Here is a 22,546-nt window from a genome sequence, read left to right on the forward strand (position 1 = left end):
CCAAAGGAAATTCCTCAGAATTTTCCAAAGGATATTCCGAAAAATTTCCCGAAGGAAATTCCGAAGAATTTCTCAAAGGAAATCCCGAAGAATTTCCCAAAGGAAATTCCGAAGAATTCCCCAAAGGAGAATCCGAAGAATTTCCCAAATGAAACTGAAGAATTTCCCAAAGGAAATTCCGAAGAATTTCCCAAAGGAAATTCCGAAGAATTTCCCAAAGGAAATTCCGAAGAATTTTCCAAAGGGAATTCCGAAGAATTTCCCAAAGGAAATTCCGAAGAATAACCCATAGAAATTCCGAAGAATTTCCCATAGAAATTACGAAGAATTTACCAAAAAAAATTCAAAAAATTTCCCACAGAAAATTCCGAAGATTTTTCCATAGGAAATTCCAAATTATTTCCTAACAGAAACCTCGAGGAATTTCCTTCGGGAAATTCGTTGGAATTTCCTTCGGGAAACTCTTTGGAATTTCCTTCGGGTAATTCTTTGGAAATTCCTTCGGGAAATTCTTTGAAATTTCCTTCGGGAAATTCTTTGGAGTTTCCTTCGGGAAGTTCTTTGGAATATCCTTCGGGAAATTCTTTTGGATTTCCTTCGGGAAATTCTTTGGAATTTCCTTCAGAAAATTCTTTGGAATTTCCTGCGGTTAATTCTTTAGAATTTCCTTCGGGAAGTTCTTTGGAATTTCCTTCGGGAAATTCTTTGGAATTTCCTTCGGGAAATTCTTTGGAATTTCCGTCGGGGAATTCTTTGGAATTTCCGTCGGAAAATTCTTTGGAAGTTCCATCGGAAAATTCTTTGGAATTTCCTTCGGGAAATTCTTTGGAATTTGTTTCGGAATTTTTTTTGGAATTTGAATTTGAAAAAAAAAACAAAAATTCAAAGAATTTCCTGAACAAATTTCTAATGAATTTCCGAAGAAATTCCGGAAGGAAATTTCAGAGAATTTCTCAAAGAAAATTCCAAAAAACGTCTCAAAGGAAATTCCGAAGATTTTTCCGTAGGAAATTCTAAAAAACTTCCTAACAGAGACTACGAAGAATTTCCTACGGGAATTCCTAAGAATTTCTTGGAAGAAAATTTCGAAAAAAAATCTCAGGATGAAGTTCCGAAGGATCTTCCAAGGAAAATTTTAACAATTCCGTGAAGGAGATTTCGAAGAATCTCCTGAAGAAATTCCCAGAAGGAAATTCCGATGAATTTCCCGATGAATATTCTGAAGAATTTTTGAGGGATTTTACAAAAAAAAAAAACAAAGTAAGAAAGAATTTCCAGAAATTTCGAAGAATTTCCTAAAAGGAAATTCCGAAGAAATCCTGACGGAATTTTTTAGTACTGAGAGGAAAGTTAACAGTTGAAAGGTGGAATGGTAGAAGTGAGAAAAGAAACGAATCCCTTTCAATTAGTTTAAAAATGCGATTTGCCATAGACATTAGACACACAAAAATAAAATTCCATCATTTCAACCCTTTTGTGCTCCATTCAATTTGGTTCGCATAAGTCATTAACCATCTGCTATTTTCCCGCAGGAAGGCGAAGAATCCAAAAATAAAATTTGTTTACGGGTGAGCGTCTTATTCACTGCACAAAAGTTGTCGATTGCCTTACTGACGTAGTTACTCATGAAGCTAGTCTCTCTTTCCTTTCCGCCCCAACGGACTTATAATTCATTCTTCCCGTTGAATCCGCTTAGGTTATAATCCAACGGAATACATCCCTCACTTTAACTATCCTCCCCCTCCCACTAATCCACATACACACAATATCCACTTCCGCTCCAACCAAGAATCCCGTCGTTCAAGTCGAATAAATGCAATCCCTTCGCGTCTCGTCTGGATGACGCCTTCCGTTCGTTTCACTTCACACGTTTCTTCCGCCCCGTAGCGAACGCCGTTTGATGCACTATTCCACAGTACACCGTCCGTTCGTCAAGGTCGCGCACCGAGCGTTCGCGAGGTCAATCCAAAGATCAAACAGCTTCGATTAGATCCAAGGAGAACGAGCGCATAGGTACCTACTATTCAAGACGGAGTTCGGAAGGAAAGATAGTTATACTCCTACATGTGTTCATGTAGGTACATAAATATCTGTTTGATGTATTGAACCGGAAGGACCGAATACTGCACTGCAGTTGGGACGCACCGCTGCCGGAATGGAACTGACAGACGACCACGACCACGGGGCGTCGATGGCCTACTCCCGGTGAATCCGAACCCCGAACGTCGCAGTCGGAAAAGGTTCGCTCGTGAGAGCATGACCCAACAACCGTAGTGTGTGAGTTATTAATGCGTCTGCGACACTGTTGGCGATGGAAATAAGGACATCCGATGCCGATTCGAGATGTTCCTTTTAACTTTCTCAAATATTAAGTTCGAGAGAAACGTTGTTGCCACATAACAAGCTTTGAAAGAATTGTATCTTCAAGAGTTTGATAAATGATCTCTAAACAAGTGATTAGACCTTGTTGTTAAATTCAAATATCAGAATTAAGTCCTTCTCATTATTTTACAGTCGTAAAACGGACACACCCTGTGTCATCGTCGTCGTCGTCATCAGAACGCCGAGTATCGTTGTCGCCAAATGAAAGTGGTCAAAAGAAGCTGGCGGGATTCTGCGCAATAGCTACGATGAACCTAACCAAGCTGTGATGAACCCAAATAACATTACATCTTCTGTTTTGCTTCAGCTGGGGCGGTTGCCGCGGTAGACAAACAGACAGACTAATAAAACGCGGATAAAGATGTGACAAAAACAGAGAATTTCAAGGGCATCATCATCATCAATAGCAAACGGGATGCGGCCGAACAGACCGATGAGTGTGGATTGCGATGTAAGCAAGAGCTGCGGGTTTCGGTGGGTGATGGTGGGTGTGTCGCGGATCAGGGTGTAGGACGGAATGTTGTCCTTTTCCAAACAAACCAGCCGTAACACAGTCACGGCGATGGCAACGTTACGATGATGAGCCGCATCCATCAGCTGTTGGCAAACAAGTACCCGAGAAGAAATGGCGTTTATAGAGGGTTGCTTCTGATATATTGAAAGAATGGTTTTACATTAATTTTGACTTTTGGTGAACTCAATGAGGGGTTTCAGGATTTTTCAAACACTAAATTATTCGTTGATTTTTACACAGAGGTTAGCTATTGAGTGGACTAGATGAGACACCGGTAGTTCTCTACGGACACGAGACCTGGACGATGCTCGCGGAGGACCAACGCGCACTGGGAGTTTTTGAAAGGAAAGTGCTGCGTACCATCTATGGTGAGGTGCGGATGGCAGACGGTACGCGGATGAGGGGAATGAACCACGAGTTGCATCAGCTGTTGAGAGAACCACCCATCGCCACAGTGGGAAATTTTGTTTCCATAACGCGAATAAATTTAATTTCTCGGTTCAGATTGCGCTGAAATTTTGACACAAATCGTGAAACTTTCCATGGAATCGTGCAAGGGTGGTTCAGTTTACTGCACAAAGCTGGGAGACCTTGTTTTATCCCAATGCCCCATATTTGTTATGTAGGTCGTCAAGTTCTGAGTAACAAATAATCGACAAAATATAGCACATTTTACCTCAAATGTTGCCAAAAATCATGTTATGTGAGCTCTGTCTACTGCACGATGTTGGGAATTGAAATCTTGCCGATTTTACCCCCGTTCTCATATTTCTCAAATTACTTACTTATAACCTCACACTACTAGTCTGATCTAGAATTTCCCAGGGCATCGAGTGGAGTTTTCTTTGTGTGGTTTCTTTGTGTGGTTGGCGACTTGCATCCATGGACCGTGCTGGATGGAGAAGACTTCTATGCACTGCACAGGCCACTCCGGCCTTAGTCAGATACAAATTAACACTGGACTAGAGTTATATTCAGGGAGATTTTCTACACAAACTTTCAAGTTGTTGTGGATATTGCGTTACAGTCAAAAATTCGTATACGGCTTCGAGAAAAATCGAACTGCACCCCACGTATGAATCGGAATACACTTTGAAATCCATCATTCAACGATTTTTCATTTATTCAACGAAATGCAGATGACACAACAGCGAGAAGCTTCTTCTTCTCCAATAGCTCTACATTTCAACTGGAACTTGTCCTGCTTTTCAACTTAGTATTCTATTAGGGGGGAAGACGGCTTTGGCAGGTTTTGTTCTATTATTGGCAGGGGGGTTTTTGTCGACCAAATTTTATGAAATTTGACCACAATATTCTTTGATATGCAAAGAATTTTCAGGCCAAAATTTGAGCCTAGTCAGTCATAAAAAACCCCCCTGCCAATAATAGAATAAAACCTGCCAAAGCCATCATTCCCCCTAGTTATTAATTGAAAGCTTTTCTATGCCCGCCATTGCATGAGTATGTATCTTGTGTGGCAAGTACAATGGATACACTATGCCCAGGGTGTCGAGAATGTTTCCAACCCTAAAACATCCTATTAGACCGGATCGAGAATCGAACTTGCCATCTCCGGATTGGCAATGCTACGCCTTCGCACGCAAGGCTACTGGAGACCCCCAACGGCGAGCAATTAGAAACAATAAGCCGAACACAGCTAACCCAGTGAAAACCAGGAGGGTGTTGAGTTGGTTTAAACGTATGTGGATCTTCAAATCTGACGTGCGGTATCAAGGTCAATGGTTCCATCTGGTTTACCCAAAAAACTATGAATTGTGGCGTCTATAAGATCCGAATGGAATCGAAATTAACTGGAATCACCAAATAAATGTGTTAGCATTAGTATTAAGCAATTCGCACAAATTCGTAGGTGGTACTAACCAAGACTATTGTTTGAGAGTAGCATCATTTTCATCCGTTACCACAGATATTGACTTGGGACTAATCACTATCTCTTAGATGGAAGCAATGCACTCTCCAACAATCGAGATTTGTCCTGGCCACGTCTTTGCGAATGCTAAGGAAGAGGAAGGATGGTTAGTTACACAACTACTTAAGAAAGATGCAGAGAACTCTACGACCTCTCATAGGTGTTACGGGAGGTTTTGGGATTGTGTGGAAAGTTATAACAGTAAGAACCATTTTGGTAGAACGTGATACGCGAAACTCACACCAAGCATCACGAAACTTACGTTACCGCATAACGTTTGGCCTTTCCTAAGAGGCTATAACAAGGCGGAAATATTTGCCATGGATTTGGCTAAATAAGGCAAGCGTACATAACGACAGCCGTTGTTTATCGTTGTTTCGCGAATGAAATTAGAAATTTCTTTGAAAATGTATTTCTTTTCTTTGAGATTTCCTACGAGATTTCTTCTGGTCGCACTCCAAGCAGCGGAAAACCAATTCTTGCAAAGATTTCTCATGGAATTGCTTTAAAAATAACTACGCAGTTTACGCAAGAATTATTTTTGGAAATAAAGCAGACATTTTCCTTAAAATTATTTTGGAAGATTCAAAATTCCTGCGGATTTCGGAAATATAAACCTATGATAAATATTTTTTTAAATATTTTTTTCGAATATTCTAACAGAGCTTCCTCTAGGATTTGTGCGGAAAATCTTGTAGAAATTCCTTTAAATTAGTCTGGAATTGGCGCGAAATTGAAAAATTTCGTTGAAATTGACTGTCAAAAATCTGTAAGAATGATGTTGTACGTGCAGTGCACCTACAAGTATGTAGACCATCGGAAGTGTTGAAATTCCTCTATCGCCGTGTGCCCTCGGAGCATTTGTATTAGCTTCAGCCAGTAATGGCGGCGAGACAGTTTATCCTATCAATAGTTTAGTGATGAAGGGCGTTTGTGATGCATTCTGCCTGTTCTCTAACATAATAATTGTGTAATCATCAATTTCGAAGCTAAGTAATGCTGCTTATGCATAATATTTTCAATTATTTATAATGATTGCCACTTGAACATTATAGGAGAGATGTTTCAAATTGATTATTTCGAATTAAGTTCAGATCCTATCAAAATACTTTTTATTATCTGCTTCTTGTTTCAAAGAATGCATTTTTCCGGCATATGACAAAAGAAGATACGAATCCGTTTTTTTTTCAGATGATGCATTTGTCAGGCGTAACACAAGGGAGAATATGTATGGTTCCTATTCTCAATGTATGCATTATTCAGCGTTCAAGGAGAAAGGAAGATATAATTCCTTCTTTCAAAGTTGATGCAGTTTTTCTTCGGCAAAGGCAAGGAAGATTTCATTCATTTGTTCAATTTAGGCATTTGCTCGGTTTAAGGCAAAGGAAAATATGATTTTCATTTGGCCGAAAGGGTCATTAGGCTGAAAGGGTCATTTGGCCTAACGTGTCATTTGGCTGAATGGGTCGTTTGGCCGAAAGGGTAATTTGGCCAAATAGGTCTTTTAGCCGAGAGAGACTGAGAAACTAGGAATGAGAAAAGAGACGTCTCACATCTCACTATTTATTTTTCTTTTCTCACTGTAAAAAGTGAGAAGTACGAAATGAGTAATGAGACGTCTCACTACTCACTTCGCGTTTCTCACTTTTTAGAGTGAGAAGAACAAAATGAAGATTGAGAAGTGAAACGTCTCACTTCTCACTCCTCATTTATCACCTCTCGCTGTAAAAGTGAGAGAAGAAAAATGAAGAGTGAGGAGTGAAACGTTTATTTTTTTTTAATTTTTCGTTGTAAAAAGTGAGAAGTGCAAAGTGAGTAGTGAGACGTCTCACTACTCACTCTGCGCTTCTCACTTTTTACAGTTATTAGAAAAAAAAATGAAAAGTTAGAAGTGAGAAGTTTCACTTCTCACTCTTTATTTGTCACTTCTCACTTAAAAGTGAGAAGCGCGAAGTGAGACGTCTCACTACTCACTCGCGATCCTTATATTTAACAGTGAGAAGTGAGAAATTAGGAATGAAAATTGAGACGGCTTTCTTCTTACTTCTAATTTCTCTCTTTTCAAATGTCTTATTCGGCCAAATGTCCTATTCGGCTAAATGACCCTTACGGCGGAATGCTATTTGTTCGGATGCCATTTGGTCGACAGTAATTTAGCCGAATTCCATTGGGCTGAATTGAGAGTTTTACTGAAACGGTTATTGGGTCGACAATGGTTTGGCCGGAAATGTGTTTTGGCTGAAAGCGATATACGGTCGAAAATGCCATTGCCGAACGGATCATATGAAGAAAAATGTCAACCCGTTCGGCCAAATGGTGTTTTATGCCAAACAGTCATTTCGCCAAAATGCCTCTTCGGCCAAATTACTTTTTCGGCAGAATAATCAGTTTAGATCAGTGCGGTGATAAAAGATTCTCAGGCGATAATGATTGCAGTTTTCATGTGAAAATTTTTCAGGAGAAAACAGTAGGCGAGTTGTCGCCGGAGATAACTTTATCATTCAAATACAAACCTCACTAATACTAGCTAAATGTCAACCGTCTTGGCAAATCTCCTGTTTGGCGTTGTGGTTTCGTGGTAGAAAGGAAAATGTGCTCAAAAAGTAATGGTAAATGCTTCAAATCAAGATACGAGTTTCAAACGATTCGTACTCGCTGGCGAGTTTTTATTAATTGTTAACTTAAATGTGTGATCGCGTGTAAGTGTTCATCACCCTTAATTTTTTGAAAAATTGATATTTCCCATCCCTGGTTTAGACAAGCAACACTTTCGGCCAAATGGCTTTCGGCCTAATGGTTTGTTCGGTCAAATTATGACCTCTAACTAAATGACTTTCGGTCAAACGGCCCTCCTCCCTTCAAGAATTTGGTTTCGTCAAGAAATTCTTAGGATTTCAATAGAAAACTCGCAGTAACGTCCGACATTTTTTTTTTCAGCTTAGCTTTTACGGAAAGCTTTCGAAATATCAACAAGAAATTGAATTTTCAAGGAATTACATTCACGAAAATTTTTCTGAAGCTCCAACTTGATGTTTTGGGGATATCAATTGGGGAATTCTACGAGCTTCGATACATTTTAATCGGCGTGGAAAATCGCAGATCAGCGGCGTGACACGGCGGGTCGCCGATAAAAAGAAATGTCGGCGGCGGTGGCGGTGGCGCACACCTCTAACTGAGGATAATCTGCACATACTTATCGGTAAAAATCCATAACTTTTAATATTAAAATCCATATGTGCACATAACCATTCACTATTCTAGAACGCACTTAAGACAAGTTAGTGTAGTACAGTATTAACCCGAAATTTACACTCTCCGATTTTTTCTACCCCCAATTCTATCACATTTTCGACCCGATGTTATCACCCCAAAAAAATTTCCGTTTCATACAATTGCGCGTTCCAAACGAGTAGGAGACCTGGCAAATGCGGCACATGGCGGTACCCTTTTTCTAGGACTCTACCACAAACAACAATGATTTTCCTGAAATAACTTTCAAAGCCCGTAGTTCATTATGAATCATTCCTGAGTACCTGTCAATGATGTTGTAAGCCTTATAGTCAGAGGGGTGATAAAATCGGGATATTACTGTATATATCATGAGCAGCTGCATTTCGTCAGTGCAAAAGTTTTTTATTAGTTGAACAAATGAATCACAAGTACGTAGTTAACGTATCATAATCTATTAGTGTACACGAGACCTCCTCAAATTTGTTAAAAGTATCAAAAATAAAAGTTGGCTCAGTTGAAAAGAATGTAACAAAAGATATAAACGCCGGAAATCATCGCAGCAACCTCTAAACAGATGCTTTTGGTGTGCTCTACGAGTCTTGTGAACATTGCGGTTCGTTCCGTTTACGTTTTGACCTGACCAGAAAGCGATTTTAAGCATTTTGTTTTTTTCAAAAACACTGTTTTTCCTAAAAGTCGGTGTTCCAGAAAATTCTTAAGGCTTTATAAACCGTAATCAATCCGATAATGACGATGATTTTATTCAAATCCGCAATAATACTAATAAAGTTTTGAACTAAATTCAATATTTTGGGGCTATTTACGGACTTACCATCCATCATAATATATTCATGGCATTTCAATGTTAATTTTCCACTTATCAAAACTAGCAATTACTGAGGAATTGCTGGAAAAACGCTGAAAACTGCCGAGGCCGATATTCGCATGTTCATAACGTTCGAACGTTCGGATCAAACACATACACACTCACTTGATTTTTCACTTGAACTTTTCCCATTGTTTCCTTGATTTTATCACTCCTAAAACATATTCACTAACTGAGTTCTACATTTTTCTCCAATCTTGACTACCAATTACTTCACCTTACGTCCAAAAACTGTCGAAAACTGCTTTCCAAAAATCGGAGTGAGAGATATATTTGACGACCGTATTGTAAATACAATAAAATGCGGAAGACTCAAATTCACTAGCGCAATAAGTAAAATGGTGAATACAAAATTTACGCGATGCAACTTCATTCAATCTGAACAGTACAACGTATACGCCAGCCAACACGCAAACAAAGATGTGCATACACAAGAAAATAATCATCTCTTCACCGTTGCCAGATTTATTTATTGGAAAAAATCATTGCTGTTTGTCGGGTTGAACAAAAAAACCAAAAATAAATATTTAAACATGTTATGTAAGCTTCTATTACATTACAAGTGGTGTATAAAAAAAATCGATAAATACCCATAAATTTGATACACCGTGAACATGTGTTATGATATAAAATAAACAATTCGTCAAGTCTGGCAACATTGTGCATCAGCTGGCATATTTTTAACACCCCATTTCCACCCACCCCAGTTGTAAACAAAATTTATTTATCGCTGCTGCACTTTTCCGTACCAATTGCATCACTATTACAAACAAGTGATACAGTCATTAATTTTCAAAACATTGTGATGGAGTCTTGAGCCTTAAATGTATTGCAAATCATTAATAAAAGCTTATTTATCATATTATTATTCATGGTTTTAAATTCTTCAAATTTTTTAAATTAGTTAAATTCTTAAAAATCACAAGCTGAACATTTGTCCTAAATTTACACGTTAGGATTTCTTCAAACAAATTGTTCGAACACAAAGCTTTGATACAGTCAACCCTCCATGAGTCGATGTTCTATGACTCGATATCGACTCATGCAAGCAAATTATGCCATATTAAAAAATATTTTCTGGGCTACTGTGATGATCCCTTAAAATAGTTTCCCAGGGATTTTCTATTCCACATCTCGATGTTTCCATGAGTCGATGGTCCTTTCAATATCGACTCATGGAGGTTTGACTTTATCACTTGTTACAGTCGGGATTCGCTGGTTGGGATCTTAATACTTGAGTCACTTTTTAGTTGGGCCTCCGCTGGTTGGGCCATGGCCCAACTAAAAAGCAACCGAACGTCAAAATTCAATGTAAACACAGAAAACGGGATTGGGCGTCACTGGACATCATTTGTGATGTTCAAGTCGAAATACACGTGTTCAAATGGCTGTCAGTTGACCCAACTAAAAAACCGAATTCGTTAGTTGGGCCGAGGTCGTGGCCCAGCGAATCGCGACTGTACTACAATGCACTCAATGGTAAAAGCATAGACATATGGTGCAATGAATCAAATTTGGAAGTCGTTTGTTGTAAGCATCAAATATCATCGAAAAACAATGCTTCTTTGTTTGAATAACTTGTTGGAAGAAATCCTAACGTATAAATTTATGACAAATGTTCAGCTTCTGATTTTTAAGAATTTAATGGTAAATCGCACATTAGTAATTATATTACTCAAATGTCCAGGGAAAAAAGAGGAATAATATTATAATAAAAAAGCAATGATTTGTAATATATTCAAGATTTTTTTTAGAACGACTTTTAGGGGGAACAGTGTTTTTATGCACTTAATAACTTAGCTTTAACTCTAATTAGAGTCATAAAAAGGAAAACAATACACACTAAACGATTGTAGCCAAACATAACATCTTCCAAGGAATGAAGTCTGGTTCTTCTTGCTATCTAAGCCAAATTTATGATTCACAGGCAAGCAGCACGTAGCGCACAAGCCTTTTAATCCATTACTAAGTTGGACGCTTACTGTTTCTTGGCTACAATGTTAGCGGTATTTTGGCGTCACAAGACATTGCTTGCTTCAAATATAGCTAGTGATGCCATCTTAAAATTGAAGAAAACTTCAATCATATTGATCATCAGCTTCCATGTTCCACTTCGCTTGCTCTCTAGCTCACGCGCACCATTAGAAAAGGCCTGCAGAAAGTGATGTCAATAATAATCTCCCTTCATCGCTTTGAAATATGCTAACAGATCCTTCATTGCACAAATGTCTTTCTAGCTATAGCGTTTTAAGGATATATTAAAATTTTGTTTGTGCGTTCTGTACTAGAATCTGGCGTGATCATATGGCCCCATTCCAAACAACTTGGATTGCCAGAATTGAAGCCGTTTAAAAAAGTTCGTTAGATACGCTCTTCGTTTTCTCAGATGGCGTGACGCATCAAACCTACCACCGTATGAACACCGTTGTCGTCTCTTGAACATTGAACCGCTCGAAGAGAGACGAAAAGTTGCACAAGTTGTATTCGCCGGAAAGCTGCTTACGGGTTACATCGACTGTCCGGCATTGCTGGCACAGCTGAACATGTACGCACCTGAGAGAATATTTCGTCAACGCGACTTCCAACGACACAGAAACTATGTCTTGTATGAACCAACACGATTTATCTGCCGACGCTTCAACGAGTACTATCAAGTGTTCGATTTCCATTTATCAACTGACGTACTTCGGCAGCGATTACTTGACATTTTCCGTATTGTAATTCATGACTAATTAGTTTAATTTTAAATTAAGTTTTATTCATTGAGACTATTTTTGTCAGCTGTCAACAAATAAAAAAACTTTTTCGGACAAACAGCATTTTATGCCAAACGACCTATTCGACTAAACGTTTTTTTTTTTGGCAAAATGACCAACCCAATCGGACGACACTTTCGGCCTACTGTCCATTTCGGCCAAATGACCCTTTCTGCCACAAGAGCATTTCGGCCAAATGAGCTATTCGACCAAATTTTGTTTTAACCAAAGGAATTGATCGACCAAATTGCCTTTTTTATAAAATAATTTTAGACTGAAGCCCACTCGCCAAATGGCCTTACCAACAAACAATTTGAGCTTTATACCCGAGTAGCACATGTCAGGAAAAAATCAGAAGGGTTGTGTACAAGGCACGACCGCAAGGTAGACGTTGGACAACGTAAGGATATAATTGTAACACAATACGAATTGTAGTTTATTATGGTTATGATTTTAGTGTTAACTAAAGTATTACCGACCCCCGGTAATATGACCATTTTTAATGTGAATTTAATTTGAACCCCGTTCGTTTGAACATCGTTAAAATTAGAAATGGTTTAAACGTCATTTAGCACGTGGAATCGAGAAAAAAAAATGGAAAATCGGGAAACGAAACACAGAATCAAAACAAACCTGCAAAGAGAGCAGTTTTCTTACCCAAATAGAGTAACCAGAAGCTCAAATTAAAAATGAGCCCCGTTAATTTGAATGAGGTACCGTTCAAATTATCGGCGGTCCACGGTATTGTTATGTTGGGTAAAATATGAGTATGGTTATAAGACAAATTTTGATCTAACATGTTGTAGATTGTGGAATATTGAGAGAAAATTTCACATGCCACTAACGCCATCTGTTGCGATTGTACGGAGAGCTAGAGAATGCCGACTCTTTCAGCAGATGATAGACACATCGTTTGGCCTAGGATCAGCTACAAAGCTATAAAACAAATTTATTGGCTGAAGTAAAACTTAAAACTATGAACAACAACACTTACAAATTCGGTAATTAATAGTGAAAACACTTTGTCTCTATACTTGCACTCCATCTTACTCGCAATGCAGTTTCACTTCTGCTCAACTTTAGCTTTAAATACAAAAAACATACACTTATCGTCAATAGGGATGCTAAAGTTTTTCTCTGATCATTAATTATAAAATATTCAAATTACTGCGGAGCTTTTATTCGCAACACCATCCATGCGAATAAATATTTGTAGCACCTCCCTACGATGTACGCTCGTGATTCTGCGACGGACGGCAACTTTCTGACGTCGTACTTTAAGCAAATTCGTCTCGCCCAATATTCCTTTGTATAGGTGGCTTTGTATAATAGTGGCCCTGAGAAGAACCGATTAATTTCTAATAATGCATCTGTCGAATCACTAACAGCTTTCGACGACGACCACACGACCCATGGAATCAGCAACTCCGACGATGCTGGGACCGCTATCCGCTCTCCGCGACGTTTCAAATGAAATGCCACGCGCGTGGGGAAAGCAGTTTTCTTATCACCAATAAAGTAGGTCCATTAGTCCCGCCTCTGTTGATCGGTATGAGTGCAAATATTGTATAACTTTAACACTCATCAAAAGGGCGTGGCTGCAGGGTAAGGTGGCTCAAAAAACACTTTTTCAAATTTTTTGGTGAGTCGATGACTTTCGGCTTAATGGTTTGTTCGGTCTAGTGGCATTCGGCCAAATGGATTTCGGCCGAATGGGTTTCGACCAAACGACCCGAAATTGCCTACATTTTTTGACGTTGAACAACGTCTTATCCGTACAGGAATGCCGTTTGTGGGACCGCGGTCTGCTCTTCGCGGCATCTGGAAAGAAAAGGACCCTCGCGCGGAAATGCTGCTTTCTTGTAATAAATAAATGTAACCCTGTAGTAGGGTGGCTCAAATTAGTGTGGGAAAAACTTTTTTCAATTTTTTGATGTGCCGCACTCTTATTCGGTTCTATTTGATGCCCTGATGCTCTGGACAAAATTTCAGCCAAATCGGTTATCGTTTGGGCGGTGCTAAACTCGTTGGAAGTTTATATGCAAAAATATATGCAGAGAAGATTAGAGTGTATTACGCAAAGATATTAGCATTTTACGGGAGTGTTGTAGGGGTGAATTTATTTCTTTTCAAGGGTAAAAGAAACGAAATTTGCTCAAACCCCACTTCAGAGAATTGCTAATAACTTAGCCGGGCAAACTCTAATTTTCTCGCGGTTTTCTGCATAACATTCTGTATTGAATTCTTCAAGATCTGAATGAGTATCATAGTCCTTCATCGTAAGTTGTGCTGTCCAACTGCAATTCACTGTTTTTGGATGTTTCTGCATACATTTTTACATATAAACATCCAACGAGTTTAGCACCACCCAAACGTTGGCCGATTTGGCTGAAATATTATCCAGAGCATCAGGGCATCAAATAGATTAATAGCATCTCAAGGCAAATCTCAATGGTGGGCTAAAATCAAGAAATTTTTGAAGACAATTTAAACTTTGTTAAAACTCTATTGCTCAAATTATCAAATTTCAGGTAGATTTTATTTTATTTTAGACACACCATTTAAAAACATAGTTTGATTTAAGTTTAAAATTGCAAGTATTGCTTAGTCCAATAGCTATTTGTTCTTTTTTTGAAATAAAGCTTCGTAATTGTTATTCTCAGTTACCTTAAATTGTTATATAAATCACAAAGCAATTTGATCAACATGACCACGCCTTCATTTCATTGAGCTCCATTAATGAAGTGCCTGTCCAAACTAATTCGGAAAACAACGGTTTCTTTCGCATGCACTAATTCAATTAAAAATGAAAGGTTAACACCTTTCCAAACTCTGAACATAGCCAGCACCGAATCGAATTCAATGCTCTTTGCTCGCCCGAACCCAACGGGACTGAATAGCATAAACAAGCAAACAAGAAAACCGGAACAACTCTCGCGCCACTAATTGGCTCTAATTGATTGCCATCGACTGCCAATGTGTCTGCGTGTCCGATCGTAACTAGGAGAAACAGAGAAACACTTCGATGCGATACGGCGAGAGTGAGTGTGAAGTACAGCGGATTACGATTTCCGACGCCTGCTGGTCATTCTGGTAGACACCCAAAAACGGCCATCCGATTATTGACCGTAGAAGCCGGGGCTGAGCGCGCGCAAACCACATGTCAACAACTTGTCACACTTATTGACCGTTATTGTCCCTCGTAGAGTGTTTTACCCTCGAACTGTCACCGCTCTGTGGACAATCTGAATAAGATATAGTTTAAAGTTGGTCATAACTTCTGTAACGGGCTATCCAGATTCGCACGGTACGATAAGACAAGTGCCGAACCGGTTCCGTTCTGGCTCTTAGTGCCGCGGATCGAGCATTTATCTTAATTGATCGGATTGGAAAAGTTTCGGTAATAGCGCCTGGTTCAGCTTTAAAAGGATTTTAAGCACCTTTGGGTTCGTGGAATGAAAGCATACTGGAAAAAGTGATGCCAGGTGTGGAAAAAATATCTCGAACTTATGAAAAATATAATTCATTATGATACTGTTCTAGCAGGAGATGATTTTTAAATCTTGTTCATTTTATCCTAACACTCACGAATAAATTAATATTTTGAAAAACAACCTATATGAAGTTTGAATAGCTTATGCTTTCATTTTATAAAAGCGTTGTAATAATCGGAAATGGCAACCTTACTTGGTACGAAGCCCCACAAGGTAATAAGAGGATTTTATTGCTTTTGGTTGATCGTGTTATTCAATACAGACCACGTTGTACACACGGTTTTTGTGTTGACAGCATAGTGGGCGGGAAAATTGACACCAAATTTGGATACGAACTGGTTCAGCTGTCCAAAGACCAATTCGGTACACTGCATTACAACTGCTTTTGTATTCCGATACTGCAATGACCTATGGAATGGGCCATTTTATATTTTACTTTACGCGGTACCATTTCGCACGGTTTCACGGCTCATTAGCAAACAATGAGGTTTCGATTTGCGAATCATGACGCGTCGTCGTTTTGTGTACACCTAATGCGTGATCGCCTTGTTCTTTGATTGTTTCAGGGCGCCCCGTACGCACAGATCACGTGCGATCCGTCAGTTGTAACGATTTGTACACGGATCATGGCTTTTCGAGCTGTTTAACAATTGACATCCTTTTGATCATTATGAACTCTTATTTGCAGGGGTATGATTGTATTTACATATTTGATTTCACTTTCAGGAAAATTTGCTCATAAGTGCTGAAGCAAATATTCATAAAAATGTTGAAATAATTTAATTGTAAAAAATCATAGGGTGGTGTGACTTTTTAATAAAATTATGAAACCAATTATCTCAAATATTGAATAGAGTTAAACACTACTATTGAAGAGTGACTTCTTCTTCTATGGCTCTACGTTTTAACTGGAACTTGGAATGCTTTTCAACTTTTTGTTATTAATTGAAAGCTTTCTATGCCTGTCATTGCATGAGTATGTGGCAATGGCAAGTACAATGGATACACTATGCCCAGGGAGTCGAGAATGTTTCCCACCCGAAAACATCCTAGACCGGACTGAGAATCGAACTCGTCATCTTCGGATTGGCAATCCTACGCCTTTGCTCTCAAGGCTACTGGAGACCTACTACTGTAGAAGAAAGAGGAATGTGGAAAATGATCAAATCAAAACATGCGATGCACATGTGAATAATAACAATCAGCGCTGTCATGTTCCCAGGCGTGGCTAATTAATTTATGATCTGTGATGATGGGTGTTTTGCTTTCAGACACTGATTTGCTCGGGTGATTTTTATGTCTACGGCGCTCTACACAGCGAGAGAGGGTGCTGGTTCGGTGCAATCAAGTGCACGGAAGCGTATACAAAACGGGGCGTTTGCATTCAAGTGGTTGAGTTTGAATCGTTCTTTTTCAAGCTGGAATTCTGAACAGTAGGAAATCGTGGTAGCATTTTACTTTTCAATTTTAGTGTTCAAGAAAATGTTACGGATTTGGATGATTCGTTACTCACGCTTGCTGCTATTGTCGGTAAAGTCTTATTGAATATTGTTCAATGGTGATAGATTTACCTGGAAATAAAAAAAATGAAAGATGCTGTCAACTATATTGTGTATAAGTTATTGTATTACCATGTGCAACAATTTATTACTGCGATTTAATTTCTTAACTGCGTTACTAATTCGATTGCAACTTTCATTGTTCAATGCGGCACTAACTGTTTGGGTATTCGACCGGAGTTCCTTCGGGGAATCGATCACAATCCCTCAAAACAGCAACCATTCGGTATTCGATGAGTATCCCTTCGATGATCCTAGCACATGCTAACTTTTATCTAATCAATGACTGAATAAATTGTATTGCTGTTCTTTTCCCACGGAAATTTTATTCAATTTCCGTCAAAAGCAGGACTACTCAAAACTATGAGTAGTCCTGATTTTGAATAAAAAAGAATAAAATTTTCGTAGGAAGAAAAAAGGAGGCAATATAATTTTACTCAGTCAATAAATAGTTGAAAGTTGTCGTGCAGAATCCCTCCGAGGATTCGACCGAAATTACTTCGTGAATTCGACCAGAATCCCTTCGGGAATTCAACCAGCACTTCGGAGAATCGAACAAAATCTCTTCGTGGACTCGACCACAATCTCTTTGAGGATTCGACCAGAATCCCTTCGGGGATTCGACCAGAATCCCTTCGGGGATTCGACCTGAATCTCTTCGGGGTATCGATCAGAAAGCCTTCGGGGATTCGACCAGAATCCCTTCGGGGATTCGACCACAATCCCTTCGGGGATTCGACCTCAACCCCTTCGGGGATTTGACCAGACACCCTTCGGGGATTCGACCAGAATCCCTTCGGGGATTCGACCAGAATCCCTTCGGGGATTCGACAAGAATCTCTTTGAGGATTCGACCAGAATCTCTTCGAGGATTCGACCAGAATCTCTTCGAGGATTCGACCAGAATCCCCACGGGGATTCAACCAGAATCCCTTTGGGGATTCGACCAGAATTCCTTTGGGGATTCGACCAGAATCCCTTTGGGGATTCGACCAGAATCCCTTCGGGGATTCGACCAGAATCCTTCCGGGGATTCCACCAGAGTCCTTTCGAGGATTTAACCAGAATCCTTTCGAGGATTCAACCAGAACCCGTTCGAATATTCAACCAGAATCCCTTCGAAGATTCAACCAAAATCCCTTCGGGGATTCGACCAGAATCCCTTCGGGGAATCGACCAGAATCCCTTCGGGGAATCGACCAGAATCCCTTCGGGGATTCGACCAGAATCCCTTCGGGGATTCGACCAGAATCCCTTCGGGGATTCGACCAGAATCCCTTCGGGGATTCGACCAGAATCCCTTCGGGGATTCGACCAGAATCCCTTCGGGGATTCGACCAGAATCCCTTCGAGGATTCGACCAGAATCCCTTCGGGGATTCGACCAGAATCCTTCGGGGATTCGACCAGAATCCTTCGGGATTCGACCAGAATCCTTCGGGGATTCGACCAGAATCCCTTCGGGGATTCGACCAGAATCCTTCGGGATTCGACCAGAATCCTTCGGGGATTCGACCAGAATCCTTCGGGGATCTGACCAGAATCCTTCGGGGATTCGACCAGAATCCTTCGGGATTCGACCAGAATCCTTCGGGATTCGACCAGAATCCCTTCGGGGATTCGACCAGAATCCCTTCGGGGATTCGACCAGAATCCCTTCGGGGATTCGACCGGAATCCCTTCGGGGATTCGACCAGAATCCCTTCGGGGATTCGACCAGAATCCCTTCGGGGATTCAACCAGAATCCATTCGGGGATTCAACCAGAATCCCTTCGGGGTTTCAACCAGAATCCCTTCGGGAATTCAACCAGAACCTCTTCGGGGATTCAACCAGAACCCCCTCTGGGATTCGACCAGAATCCCTTCGGGGATTCAATCAGAATCCCTTCGGGGATTCAATCAGAATCCTTCGGAGATTCGACCAGAATCCCGTCGGGGATTCGAACAGAATCCCGTCGGGGATTCGAACAGAATCCCGTCGGGGATTCGAACAGAATCCCGTCGGGGATTCGAACAGAATCCCGTCGGGGATTCGAACAGAATCCCGTCGGGGATTCGAACAGAATCCCGTCGGGGATTCGAACAGAATCCCGTCGGAGATTCGAACAAAATCCCGTCGGGGATTGGAACAGAATCCCTTCGGGGATTTGAACATAATCCCGTCGGGGATTCGAACAGAATCCCGTCGGGGATTCGAACAGAATATCGTCGGGGATTCGAACAGAATCCCGTCGGGGATTCGACCAGAATCCCGTCGGGGATTGAAACAGCATCCCGTCGGGGATTGGAACAGAGTACCGTCGGTAATTCGAACAGAATCCCGTCGGGGCTTCAACCAGAATCCCGTCGGGGATTTGAACAGAATTCCGTCAGAGATTCAAACAGAATCCCTTCGAGAATTCGACCAGAATCCCTTCGGTGATTCGACCAGAATCTTTACGGGGATTCGACCAGAACCCCTTCGCGAATCCGACCAGAATCCCTTCGGGGATTCGACCAGAATCTCTTCGGGGATTCAACCAGAATCCCTTCGGGGATTTAACCAGAATCACTTCGGGGATTCAACCAGAATCCCTTCGGGGATTCAACCAGAATCCCTTCTGTGATTCAACTTGAACCCCCTCGGGGATTCGACCAGAATCCCTTCGCGGATTCAATCAGAATCCCTTCGAAGATTCGAACAGAATCCTTCGGAGATTCGACCAGAATCCCGTCGGGGATTTGAACATAATCCCGTCGGGGATTCAAACAGAATCCCGTCGGGGATTCGAACAGAATACCGTCGGGGATACGAACAGAATCCCGTCGGGGATTCGACCAGAACCCCGTCGGGGATCGGAACAGCATCCCGTCGGGGATTGGAACAGAGTACCGTCGGGGATTGGAACAGAGTACCGTCGGTAATTCGAACAGAATCCCGTCGGGGATTCAACCAGAATCCCGTCGGGGATTTGAACAGAATTCCGTCAGGGATTCAAACAGAATCCCTTCGGGAATTCGACCAGAATCCCTTCGGTGATTCGACCAGAATCTTTACGGGGATTCAACCAGAATCCCTTCGGTAATCCGACCAGAATCCCTTCGGGAATCCGACCAGAAGAATCTCTTCGGGGATTCAACCAGAATCACCTCGGGGATTCAACCAGAATCCCTTCGGGGATTCAACCAGAATCACTTCGGGGATTCAACAAGAATCCCTTCGGGGATTCAACCAGAATCCCTTCGGGGATTCAACCAGAATCCCTTCGGTGATTCAACTAGAACCCCCTCGGGGATTCGACCAGAATCCCTTCGGGGATTCAATCAGAATCCCTTCGAAGATTCGAACAGAATCCTTCGGAGATTCGACCAGAATCCCGTCGGGGATTCGTACAGAATTCCGTCGGGGGTTCGAACAGAATCTCGTCGGGGATTCGAACAGACTTCCGATGGGGATTCGAACAGAATCCCGTCGGTGATTCGAACAGAATCCCGTCGGGGATTCGAACAGAATTCCGTCCCGAGGATTCAACCAGAAACCCTTCGAGGATTCAACCAGAATTCGACCAGAATCCCTTCGGGGATTCGACCAGAATCCCTTCGGGAAGTCGACCAGAATCCCTTCGGGGGTTCAACCAGAATCCCTTCGGGAATTCGACCAGAATCCCTTCGGGGGTTCAACCAGAATCCCTTCGGGGATTCAACCAGAATCCCTTCGGGGATTCAACCAGAATCCCGTCGAGGATTCAACCAGAATCCCGTCGGGGATTCAACCAGAATCCCTTTGGGGATTTAAGCAGAATCCCTTCGGGGATTCAACCAGAAACCCTTCGAGGATTCAACAAGAAACTTTTCGGGGATTCGACCAGAATCCCTTCGGGGATTCGACCAGAATCCCTTCGAGGATTCGACCAGAATCCCTTCGGGGAATCGACCAGAATTCCTTCGGGGATTCAACCAGAATCCCTTCGGGGATTCAACCAGAATCTTTTCGGGGATTCAACCAGAATCCCTTCGGGGATTCAACCAGATTCCTTTTGGGAATTCAACCAGAATCCCTTCGGGGATTCAACCAGAATCCCTTCGGAGATTCGACCAGAATCCCTTCGGGGATTCAACCAGAACCCCTCGGGGATTCGACCAGAATCCCTTCGGGGATTCAATCAGAATCCCTTCGAAGATTCGAACAGAATCCTTCGGAGATTCGACCAGAATCCCGTCGGGGATTCGAACAGAATCCTTCGGGGATTCGACCAGAATCCCGTCGGGGATTCGACCAGAATCCCGTCGGGGATTCGACCAGAATCCCGTCGGGGATTCGAACAGAATCCCGTCGGGGATTCGAACAGAGTCCCGTCGGGGATTCGAACAGCATCCCGTCGGGGATTCAACCAGAATCCCGTCGGGGATTCAACCAGAATCCCGTCGGGGATTCAACCAGAATCCCGTCTGGGATTCAACTAGAATCCCGTCGGGGATTGGAACAGAATCCCGTCGGGGATTCAAACAGAATCCCTTCGGTGATTCGACCAAAATCGCTTCGGGGATTCGACCAAAATCCCGTCGGGGATTCGACCAGAATCCCGTCGGGGATTCAACCAGAATCCCGTCGGGGATTCAACCAGAATCCCGTCGGGGATTCAACCAGAATCCCGTCGGGGATTGGACCAGAATCCCGTCGGGGATTCAACCAGAATCCCGTCGGGGATTGGACCAGAATCCCGTCGGGGATTCAACCAGAATCCCGTCGGGGATTCAACCAGAATCCCGTTGGGGATTCAACCAGAATCCCGTCGGGGATTCAACCAGAATCCCGTCTGGGATTCAACCAGAATCCCGTCGGGGATTGGAACAGAATCCCGTCGGGGATTGGAACAGAATCCCGTCGGGGATTCAAACAGAATCCCTTCGGTGATTCGACCAAAATCGCTTCGGGGATTCGACCAAAATCCCGTCGGGGATTCGACCAAAATCCCGTCGGGGATTCGAACAGAATCCCGTCAGGGATTCGAACAGAATCTCGTCGGGGATTGGAACAGAATCCCGTCGGGGATTGGAACAGAATCCCATCGAGGATTGGAACATTGTCCCGTCGGGGATTCGAACAGAATCCCGTCGAGGATTCAATCAGAATCCCGTCGGGGATTTGAACGGAATCCCGTCGGGGATTCAAACAGAATCCTTTCGGGGATTCGACCTGAATCTCTTCGGTGATTCGACCAAAATCGCTTCGGGGATTCGACCAAAATCTATTCTGGGATTCGACCAGAATCACTTCGTAGATTCGACCAGAATCCCTTCAGAGATTCGATAAGAATCTCTTTGGCAAGTCGACTAGAATCCCTACGGCGATACAACCAAAATCCTTTCGTTGATTCGGTCAGAATCCGTTCGTTGATTCGGTCAGCATCCCTTCGATGATTCGACCACAATCCTTTCGAGGATTCGAATAGAAACTTTTCGGGGACTCGACCAGAAACTTCTCGGGGATTCTACTGTTAGACGAATCGTTATCGAGACAACGCTAAAGACCTTTGTCAATAAGTTTCAAGTCTGCCTAGCTGTCTTAAAGATAAAATAAGATCAGTTACCGCGTCCATTGACAAATTGTTTGAAAATATATGAATAGAAAATCGATCAATTCATAGCTAGTTTAATGAAAAAAACAAAAAAAAAACAATTTACTAACTCGTTTTAATTTTTATTACTGTTGTTTGTCCGAACTTCAGACACAAATTGAATGTTATCCACCGAAAGACGCAAATTATCTCTAAGTTTCCTCTTCCTCATTAATTTTCTGTCCAAAGTGGGAACA

General features: G+C 41.7%; 1 protein-coding gene across 3 annotated transcripts in view; it reads right to left on the reverse strand.

The window, feature by feature from the left end:
* Positions 1–22,546, reverse strand: part of LOC134224884 (tensin-2) — a 367,057-nt gene that overhangs the window by 228,633 nt on the left and 115,878 nt on the right. The window contains exon 1 of one of the 3 annotated variants that reach the window (XM_062704526.1): positions 2,022–2,136. The exons of 1 other annotated variant lie outside the window; for it this stretch is intronic. The gene's annotated coding sequence lies outside the window, so the exon portion shown is untranslated. Of the gene's footprint in view, positions 1–2,021; positions 2,137–22,546 lie in introns of those variants that run through there. One more of the 3 variants, XM_062704542.1, reaches the window with a different exon arrangement.

Source organism: Armigeres subalbatus, chromosome 1 (genome assembly GCF_024139115.2).
Source record: "Armigeres subalbatus isolate Guangzhou_Male chromosome 1, GZ_Asu_2, whole genome shotgun sequence".
Classification (NCBI taxonomy): Eukaryota; Metazoa; Arthropoda; class Insecta; order Diptera; family Culicidae; genus Armigeres; species Armigeres subalbatus.